The sequence below is a fragment of the Haliotis rubra genome, unplaced genomic scaffold, assembly GCF_003918875.1.
Source record: "Haliotis rubra isolate DU_JTF1 unplaced genomic scaffold, ASM391887v1 Scf481, whole genome shotgun sequence".
NCBI lineage: Eukaryota > Metazoa > Mollusca > Gastropoda > Lepetellida > Haliotidae > Haliotis > Haliotis rubra.
The window spans coordinates 278,456-289,460 of NW_025767170.1; the positions used below are offsets into that span (position 1 = coordinate 278,456).

The 11,005-nt window shown below is 41.2% G+C and overlaps 1 long non-coding RNA gene across 1 annotated transcript; it reads right to left on the reverse strand.

Annotated features, from left to right (window-relative positions):
* Window positions 1-6,981: 6,981 nt before the first annotated feature.
* LOC124291104 lies at window positions 6,982-9,917 on the reverse strand. Its single transcript, XR_006902142.1, has 2 exons — window positions 8,686-9,917; window positions 6,982-7,418 (listed from the first exon to the last, which is right to left on the reverse strand). It is a non-coding gene; the product is annotated as an uncharacterized LOC124291104 (long non-coding RNA).
* Window positions 9,918-11,005: the final 1,088 nt, after the last annotated feature.

Consider the following 11,005-nt stretch of genomic DNA (forward strand, 5'->3'; position numbering starts at 1 on the left):
ATGTAGCCTAGTAGCGTTTGCTCGTCACGCCGAAGACCCGGGTTCGACACCCGACACGGGTACAATGTGTGAAGACCTGGGCCTAGATTTTCGAAGCTCTCTTAGCCCTAAGATAGTCGTAAGTTAATGTTAATGTATGGCACTTACGACTATCTTAGTGCAAAGAGGGCTTCGAAAATCTAGGCCCTGGTGTCCCCCGCCATGTTATTGCTGAAATATTGCTAAAGCACAATTCACTGCATCTTGAGCACCCAGTGCCTTAAGTATCAGGGTCATTGTCAGCAATAGTAATGGGTGGATCTGCAGGTAAAGGAAATGAGTTCCTGAAAGAAATGTACATTTTCTTAACAGGTACAAATTATTTTTGACAACATGATGGTAAATGTTATAATTCAAGAACTTGCGACAACCCATATCAAATGCTTAAATCACCGTCTGCATGGATGGATCCAGGAATTTTTTAAGGGGGTGGGGGGGTCCGAAGCCCCTGAACACACCCCCCTCCTCTGGATCCGCCAATGGTTTGTTCATTGTAAGGAATAATGTAACTGAAAGCCAGATTGTCACTGGATGTGGAGTTTTTCAATTTGTGATCTATTGTCACATAATGAGGATAATAAAGAAAATGGCATCGCTATCATTATTGTCATACAATCATGAACTGAGTTTACGATTTGGATTAATCCTATTTATGTTTGTTGTTTAACTCAGAAAATATTCCTGCTATATGATGGCAGTCTGTAAATAGTCTAGTCTGGACCAGACAATCCAGTGATCAACATTAGGAGCATCGATCTACGCACTTGGGATACAATGACATGTCAGCCATGTTAATGAGCATTTCCACCCAGCCTCATCATCAAGAAATGGAAGAGGTGAGGTGAGGTGAGTTGAGGTGAAATGGGGTTTAAACTCGTACTTCAGAATATTTCGCACATATGACGACTGCATGCATGTGTATGTGTGGCTGCTTGTACTAGCCCAGATCTAGACTTAAGCGGGTTTTATAGTGAACATAGAGATTTTTTCTGGGTTACATCTTTATTTTATTCTGAGTTTTATAGTGCTAGCACACCGTTAAGCGCCCGCAACAGAAGCTGGACCATTGCATGGTTACAGGATGGTGAATCCATAACAAGTGGTGCTCTCTGTCTTCAGGTGTCTCCCCTGTCATTCATAGACTGAGGGACAGGTTCAAGGCCACTGGTAGAATACAGGACAGACCTCGCTCTGGAATACACAGAAAAGCATCAAGGGCAGATGACCGATATGTTATGGTCCAAGCCCTTCGGACCGATTCACAACTGCCTGTGCCCAGTTGCCACAAGCTGCATGGGAAGTCTGTCTTCCACATGCACTAGGCTGTTGTGCTCGGGCGTTTGAATCAAACATGGTGCTGGTGTGTTTCAGCATCCTTGTTTTTCGCTGTTTTTTAACAATGTTTCATTTCACTCAAACTCAACGAATATTGAATCAGTTGCTTCACTGCATGTTCCAACATGTCGTTTAAAGTGCCCATTAAGCACACAAAAAGTTGCATTTACCTTAGAGTATAAATGACCTCACCACGTTTCAGTTTATATATGACTATCAAATTTTAGGGTGTTCCTGTCTGGATAAAAGATATTCATGAGAAGTCTACAGTGAAAAATTGGGCAGCGCTGGACACGTCGCATGTGAACATACGCACTTATATTTTTCTTATGCTAATTTATTAGAAAGATAATATACGAAATTGCAAATATATATGAAGTATCAAAAGGAACCTTTACATCTACAACACATGGATCTAGTTACATTACGCAGTCTTAGTGATTTGGCAGGCTCGGCAACAGAAAGTTTCATATTTTTATCGGTGGTTCAAAATTACATGAAAACAAATGAAAGTGTCATTTGGTTATTTCAATGTGATGATGTGTCTGTGTGTTTGTTCATTACGTCAAACAGCAATTTTCACATTATGAATTTATAAGAAGTTCGTCTGTATATATCTACAATTCGAATATAGACTAGACTATCCAGTGATTGAAGAGTTGCAAGCCCGACAATGGGAGATATCATGACTATTACAATGATTTATAATGTATTTCAGTTTATTGTGCAGATAATATACAAACTACAATTGAAATTTCCGAGAAACACACATATAATTTAACCATAAAAAACGGCTACATTCGTTTTCATATAAACTCTTTAAAAAAAGAAACGCAGAGGCCAAAATAAAGTTAACGTATTTAAGTGTACATGAGTCGATTAAACTTGAACATAGATGAAGGAGGAAATTCGACAGACGGATGAACTTATGTATCGTTGTTTTTTGTCAGCATTAATGAATTCACTCACTGCACATGTGTGGACACAAGGTGGCGTTCAGGTCAGTACCTCGTGACACCACCCCTTGCAGGCGTCACAGATCGGAGGAAGGAAGGGCTTGCATACGTCGTCAGATTTTTGCTTGGGGAATTCTTCGCCATTCCTCCTGCAACGCGTTGGCAAGTTCTGCAAGTGTCTGAGGACGATGGTTTACCGACGCGTCGATCTAGTTCGTCCCATAGATGCTCGATCGGGTTCAGATCAGGCCATTTGGAAGGCCAGGGAAGGACATTAACGTTTGTATTGGCGAGATAGGCACCTGCTATACGAGCTGTGTGGGGTCGAGCTTTGTCGTGTTGAAACAGCTCCTTCTGGCGGTTAAAATGTGTGAGGAGGTGAGGTCGCAGGATTTGGTCGATGTAGCTGTAAGCTGTAAGATTGCCTTGAACCACTACGAGCTCTGATCGACCCCTGTAGGACATGGCTCCCACGCCATGGCGCTTTCTTCACCAAATATGTCGACCAGCGGCTCAAAACCTTCGTGTCGACGTTGATAGACACGTTGTCTCCCATCCCGTCTTTGCAGGAGGAAACGCGATTCGCCGAACTAAACGCATCGCCAGTTTAACGGTACCCTCTTGCACCATTGGACACGTCGTTGTTGGTGTAGTCGTGTAAGGACAGGTCCAACTTTGGTCGATATGCTCGAATTTCCACTTCTCTCAGGCACCTGTCCTGCAGTGTCCGTTGTTGTAGCAAATCGGTGACGTAGATAAAACACCCGGATGAATCGGTCCTGAGCAGGAGAGGTCCCTCTTGGTCTTCCACTTCTGGGACGATCTTGGGTCGAATTGAAGCGGGTATGTCGATGCCATAATGGAGATATGGTGCTGTGGTGGACGTTGAAGCGACAGGCTTGGACTCCCCTGCTTCCAAACGTCAAATGGCGATATTTCGGTCAGTAGCATTCAATCTTGGCATTCTTTTGGCATTTACGTCATAAATTTCCTTATGAAATGATAAGTTTAGTTTGTCCTTTTACAGTCGATGTCTCTACTCATGTTTCAGACATGGAACTCTTTCTGCATGCACTTTTCATGTATCGTTTTCATTTTTTATGACAAACGTTTACAAACACTTTTTGGGGATGCGATTGCGCGCAATACACAACAGCCACGACATGATTAACGGGGTTCAAACACAGAAAGTGTCTTTTATGACGATTGCTGTCAAAATGTAACGACATGAACTGCTGAAAAAGCCTATGTGTTTTTTTAAGAGGGTATATAATCAGCATTGCTTCATTTCTTCTTTTCGCGAGATAACTTGACCAGGAAAGTTTAGGGTAGTTTAGTGATACTACAATGGCTTGCAGTGCAAACATTAAAGCAAACAATATCATTGAATAATTGTATTCTTCGTACGTGAGTTTGTCTGTGCAATTTCAATCGAAATTTGTTCGAATATCAAGACAGACACAAAATACTTTCTGTCTACAAACACGGATTACAATACTATTGTGCTTTGACAAACCGTGTCAGCAGAGCTCTAGATAAGCTTTTTCCAATCTGGGTATTTTACCTATGGTGGCTGTTATAAATAGGTACTACTGATCTTCAGTGGGTACTCAAATTTTTCGATACCCACCTTTTTTATAAAAAGTTGGGTATTTTCTATGTCAGTAATTTAAACATGTTAAAAAAGATAACGATAGCCAATTGTTTGTACCTCAGACCTTAACATGGTCGTTGTTTAAAGAGAAATAAAAAATGTGAAGTTTTAAGTTATTTTATTATTTGACTTGTGCAGTGACCACATTGAAATGCAAACATGTTAGCATGATAATCTACCCGATCTCGTAACGTTTGACAGTTAGCTACTTTCTGTTACGCATGGGGTTTTTTACCGGCAAGTCAGGGTACGCAAGTCATAATAACCAAAATTTCCTTTGCGTATTTGGGACGCTACAGATATATTTCGTGTTTTGGAAATTCGAATGAGTATTTTTACGCAGATGCGCATCTTATCTACACTTCTGGTGGCATAAATCGTTAAAATCGTTAACCTCAGCATTGTTTCTTTCTTCTTGAGACAATACCGAAACATAACCGGTTTCAATGACGATATTTGTGTTGGAATACTTCTTTATGAAATATACTGTCCTTAAATTCCCAGCAGTCCGACGTAGGCAATATAGTGACTGACATAAGGAACATAGATCCACGCAGCTGAGATACAAAATGACATGCGACTCGTGCACGACCACCTTATCTGTTCACTAACCTCACGAGCAAACATTGCTGGGGACCAAACTTCTATAGTTGAATTCACACGGGTTAAAGGGGCGGTGGAGTAGCCAAGTGGTTAAAGCGTCCGCTCGTCATGCGGAAGACCCGGGTTCGATTCCCCACATGAGCACAATGTGTGAAGCCCATTTCTGGTGTCCTCCGCCATGATATTGCTGGAATATTGCTAAAAGCGGCATAAAACTATACTGGCTCACTCACACGGGTTAAAACACAGTTCAAATGTAACAACTCGAGAAATTGTCTGCTGGTATATGACTGCACTTACCTTATCGTTACGTTCAACGGTTTCTGCAAAGGTTTAAGGCTCGTCAAATATATTGCCCATGTTTTGAATTCAGTTATCAAATATTCACCACGTCTGCTACCATTCGTGGTGTCTGGAATTAACACGCACGAGAAACTCGAGCAGCGGAAGTGACCCCCGATTGGTTTAGCTCGCAACCATGACGTCACGTGACAAAGCTGGCGAACACCTGTGTGAAATGTACAACGTTTCAAAATGGATTTGACATTTTTACATTTGTACTTGTATTTTGTCTACAAAGAAAACGGTTGATGTGAAAGAGACTCAACTTCTCCACGCCAAAGTGCTCACTTCCTGGCTTGTTCCAGACATCGTAATTAGCTCACGAGAACTATTGTATCTGCCTAATTAGAATTAATATAGTTTGTTATCATGATCATCATGTCTGAGATTATGTTGCTTATAGCAGATAAATGTTTCCACGTGTAAATATATGGTTGAAATGTTAAATAACACCCTTTCAAAAATGTAATTATTTTGCCCAGTATGATGTATGGGTGAAACTCAATATGACAGGGACCCATGAAGATACGGGTTAGAATTTATCTTCAGTAACCCGTGCTTGTAAGAGGCGACTAACGGGGATCGGGTGGTCACGCTCGCTGACTTGGTTGTCACATGTCAACGTATCCCGATTGCGCAGATTGATCACTGGATTGTCTGGTCTAGACACAATTATTTACAGACCGCCGCCATATAGCTAGAATATTGCTGAGTGCGGCATTAACAAACCAATCAACATGACTGATCAAGAGTGGTCAGCGGTACTTGCAAGTTCCTCTCCTTACAGGCGGTACCAATGTTAAATATACAGTAAGGGATAACATTAACATTGTACACTATCTAGTTAATGGCGGACAGTCAAGTGTAAAACACTGATAACAAACCATAAAAAGATAGAAAATGAATACCTTGGGCGTTTTCCGGTAAAAATGACACTGAAAACAAACAAGCAGAAGCATGGGAGATGCCATTTATAATTACATTATATTTACAATTAACGGAATCAAACTGTCGCTTAAAGTACAGATAGGAACAGATACCATGTGACTAGTCAGTGATAATTTGAAGAAAAGCTGGTAGTTTTCGAGATGACCCATAAAAAAGACATCTCTGTCAACTGTGCCAATGTCAAACTTGTTCCCATGGTAACAGGACAAAAATAAATAAATTCTAAACTATCCTAACTATTACAAGGCACAATTTGACAAGTTCTATGTGTGTGCAAAGTTTCGTGAATGAATACTTTGTTTTAGAAACACGGTCTGGACAAGGACAAACTTGTTGCCATGGAAACGGGAAAAAAAAAATTCTTGAAATCCATAAAAAGCAAAAGGCACCAATTGACATGTTCTGTGTGTGTGCAAGAGTTTTCGTGGATGAGTTTCTATTCGTTTTGGAAATATGGTCCGGATAAGAATGGACAAAGGACGGACAGACAGAAGAGCTGTTGATTACTATACCTAGGGAGCAAAGCTGTGAGTAAAAACTACAATGTTGCATTGTTAAACTGAGGTATCGTCGTCGTAGAGACTATTTCGTTCATATGACGACGTGCATGCGTGTGTATGTGTAGGGTGCGGCTGCTTGTACTACAACTTAAGCTGTTTTATAGTGCTAGCCATGAGCTACCATGCTAAACATGAATACCCCAGTGAACATTATACCGACCATTCCTTGTACCCAAATGCCGGCCAGGCAGGGACCAACCTGTTAAACTGAAGCCAGTGAACATTATTTCGGTCAATGGGTATACTGTGATGTCAGTGATGAATGCCTTTAAGCTCAAGAACTGAAAATGACTTGTGTCCAGGATTAGAAAAGGTGATGATTGTTTGAACAGTTGTTTCTTGGGTACTTCATGCGTGCAGAGATCATTTGGAATCAATGCAACATCAGAGGTACCCAGTGCACATGCAGTTGCCTTCAGGAGATGCTGCCTATTTCAGTAGGAGTTACTAGGTACTTTGTTGAGTTTAGGATGTGCCAGCACTGATATCAATCAACTGCATTTTGAACATCTGCATCCATCTTGAATCATCACAAAACAAGCTGTACATACAAAGCTTAGCTTTTATTTATCAAAAGCCATATGAACTTGTAAACATAAAAAACACAAGTAAAAATGTCACTTTGCTTTGATTACAAAGGTTGTATGAAACAAATTACATGTAAGCACTATAAAATAGCAAAATCAACTGACATGACAGTCATTCCACAAAATTACAAAGGTATCATCCATAGAAAAGGGATGATGTCTTCCAGCTCATGATATAGTTGATCCCTGAACAGTTTGTATGGCAATGTTCTGCATGGGAAGGTATTGTCCTAAATGAGCAAATCACAACTTGATCAACTACTATCAACATTGCTCAGAAGTGGTCACAATGTGGATATGTTCGATCGGATCGAGGCTTGTGCTCATCCTGAACAGTCTGGAATGTGGTCGGTCTTCTGGTGTCTCAGTCAAACATTTCTGCATCAGCTGGTACCTTGAATGAAAACAAATGTATTAACAAACCACCTTTTCTTCATAAACAGAATAGTGCTTAGAACCTTAGTACAAAGGGATAAAACAAGGACAGGACAACTCGAGTCTGTACACTGTCTCTGAGCCAGGCACACATTTCGAAACAGTGACATGGTGTCTCATTTGGCAAGCACTATACAAACATGCAAAACCATGGACTCACACACTTCCTCAAGGTCCTGCCCAACCCACTATATACCATGGTGCCGCTGTACAAGTGATCTTAGGGCTAAGGTGATCGTAACTCCCATACCTTAACATAGACTTGCGATTGTCGTAGTGCGAAGGTTGTTTTGTACATCGGCACCTAGGTCATTGCAATAATCTGTCACATTAAACAACATTTAATGGTTGTATGTGCTCCTATGCAAAGAGTTCATGTCACAAATCAGGTGAGGTTTTGGATGGGTGAGGTCTTGGATGGGTGAGGGTGTTTGGCAGCTTGACTCCTGAGAGTTTCTGGGACTTCAGTCCTGCCCCACAACCAAGCACATGGAATGCATGTGGTCTCAACAGTTTGTTTATGCATGTGACTATTAACCTTCTAGCGCCTCACAGGCAGCTTGAGGTATCTGGGGTAATAATAATCAGCTTGTTAGCGCTATAAACATTCACATAGAGAAGGGAGTTCAGCGCATTAAATATGCACCAAATATTATTAATCAACCTTACTTAATCTTATCTTTCCCTGAGTTCAGGTAGCAGTTCCTCATTAACCAGACCCGTGAAGATCTGGGTTAGAATTGATCTTCAGTAACCCATGCTTGTCGTAAGAGGCGACTAACGGGATCGGGTGGTCAGGCTCGCTGACTTGGTTCATACATGTCATCGGTTCCCAGTTGCGCAGATCAATGCTCATGCTGTTGATCACTGGATTGTCTGATCCAGACTCGATTATTTACAGAGCGCCGCCACATAGCTGGAATACTGCTGAGTGCGGCGTAAAACTAAATTCACTCCCTCACTCATTAACCACCTGCTAACTATTAATTTGCCAACATCTTGAGTGAGATGTCGTTACAAGGAACTTATCTGATAAATGGTAACCTACAAGCTTCGTTGATAAGTTTTCCTCTGTCCTGTTGACAGTAACTGCTAGGCTTAAGAAGACGATGTTGCAAAGTTTCCAGCTCCAATACATTCACTTGTAATGTTCCAAGTATAAATCAGATCCCCATGTTGAGGAGTAGCAATCAATAAAACAATGCAACCTATACACACATTCTTACCATCAGATCTGCATTAAGCTCCAGAGTTAGCCCCAAAACATTGCTCCTTGGGAACAATAACGGCAGTATCCACAAAACAACGCCACTCCAGACGATGTATTCTGATGTTTCATAGTTACGTTGGAAGTCATTTCTGAGTCAATTCCTTCCAGCTGTGCAGGAAATACTGGGCCCTGGACACCCACAGTCTCACCAGCTCACTCATGGTTGTGTTGCAACCTGCTTCCCATCTTGTCCAGTTACGGGCTGTCTTACGGTACGGGCTGTCTGGACATCCGTCGTTGATTCTGCATTTCACTCTGTTCAACATTGCCTTCATCTCTTGGTGTGATGTATCGACTGTGTACAGTGAAAAGTGAGAGAAGTTTGTGAAGACATTATAAAAGGATATTTCCAGCAGTTTACTTGGATCTTTAAGATGGCACTAGCACACGAAACATTTCTATCCTCATTAAATCGGAGGGCATTTCTTTAATTTTGGTGAAAGTGTTGGAGAATAAGTGGATGTTTTCAACAAACTAGCAAGGATAGTGATCATCTGACTGAAATATTTTTCTGTAAATATGAACAAAATTAGGTCAGTTCTCATGGACATATTCATAGAAATTTAGTCTCATCATTCTTGAAATCCTTTTGGTGATAATGTTTTGATAAAGACTTCCAATCTTATCATGATGGTCTCTTAGTCAGTTGGTGGAAAAATAGAGTGCGAGTTGAAGGTGTCATGTTAATCCCTTGCCAGCTGTCTCAATAACATACTGTAAAGTGCAAATGTAGGGGAGGTAATCGCTGACATTTCCTTTAAAAAATTATCGAGTTATCTTAAAGGGCTGAAACCTGGTGATCACACTGGTTAAAATCTGGTCTTCCAGGACTACAGTCCTTAGTAATACAGGATTTATTAGGACATTGAATTGGTGGTTTTAGAATATGGAGCCAAGATTGTGCAACTAACCTGTGTTCCTGTTCACTGGCCTCTTCTGTGCCTGGGGTCCTGATATTGTATTGGGAATTTGTTCTGGTATAGATGTGGATAAGATCAGGTGGTATTCGTAATTAACTTGTTTCGAAAAAGGTAAGCTACATTTATAAGGTGTGTCAATATGATGCATTTTTCAATTGCACTGGATGGTAAATACAATCATAGATTTAAAGTGCATGCGCATTATGGATGTTTGCTTCATAAAAGTCTTTGATGTTACATAGTTTTGAATATTTAGTATATGAAGGTATACTTCCATTGATATTGTACGACATCTTGTTAATAAATAGCTGAGATCAGTCACTCAGAATGACCAGGCTAGATTGTGCCTGGCCCTTCCACATCGCATACTCCTGTACCTGGCCCTTCCAAATCGCATGCTCCTGTACCTGGCCCTTCTACCTTTACACTCCTGTACCTGGCCCCTTCCACATCGCCCACCCATGTGCCTGGCCCTTCCAAAGCCCACATGCACGTGCCTATCCCCTCCACATCACACGATCATGTACATGGCCCCTTCACATCGCACATGTATGTACCTGGCCCCTCCACTTTGCACACAGCTGTTTCATACACATAACTCCTTGCTCCCCAGACCTTAAACTCACTTTACCTTTCCAAAGTCCTGACTCTTTCATCTGTTTTCTTCAGCTTTCTCTTCCCCAGGTGCTACATCCACTTCCTTCACTAACATAGATCACTTACATACTTTAAATACACCTTCCAGCTCTTCTGGCTTTCGTTCTGTTCTTTTGAGGAGTCACCATTGGGCTGAGGAAGAAATTCATCATGCTGTTCTTCTCGAGTCACCATTGGACTGTGGAAGAAATTCATCATGCTGTTCTTTTGAGGTCACCATTGGGCTGAGGAAGAAATTCATCATGCTGTTCTTTTGAGGTCACCATTGGACTGTGGAAGAAATTCATCATGTTGTTCTTTTGGAGTCACCATTGGACTGTGGAAGAAATTCATCATGTTGTTCTTTTGGAGTCACCATTGGACTGTGGAAGAAATTATCGTTCTTTTTAGGATCACCATTGCTTCATCATGCTGTTCTTTGAGGTCACCATTGGGCTGAGGAAGAAATTCATCATGCTGTTCTTTTGAGGTCACCATTGGACTGTGGAAGAAATTCATCATGCTGTTCTTTTGGGTTGAGGAAGTCACCATTGGACTGTGGAAGAAATTCATCATGCTGTTCTTTTGAGGTCACCATTGGGCTGAGGAAGAAATTCATCATGCTGTTCTTTTGAGAGTCACCATTGGACTGTGGAAGAAATTCATCATGTTGTTCTTTTGAGGTCACCATTGGACTGTGGAAGAAATTCATCATGCTGT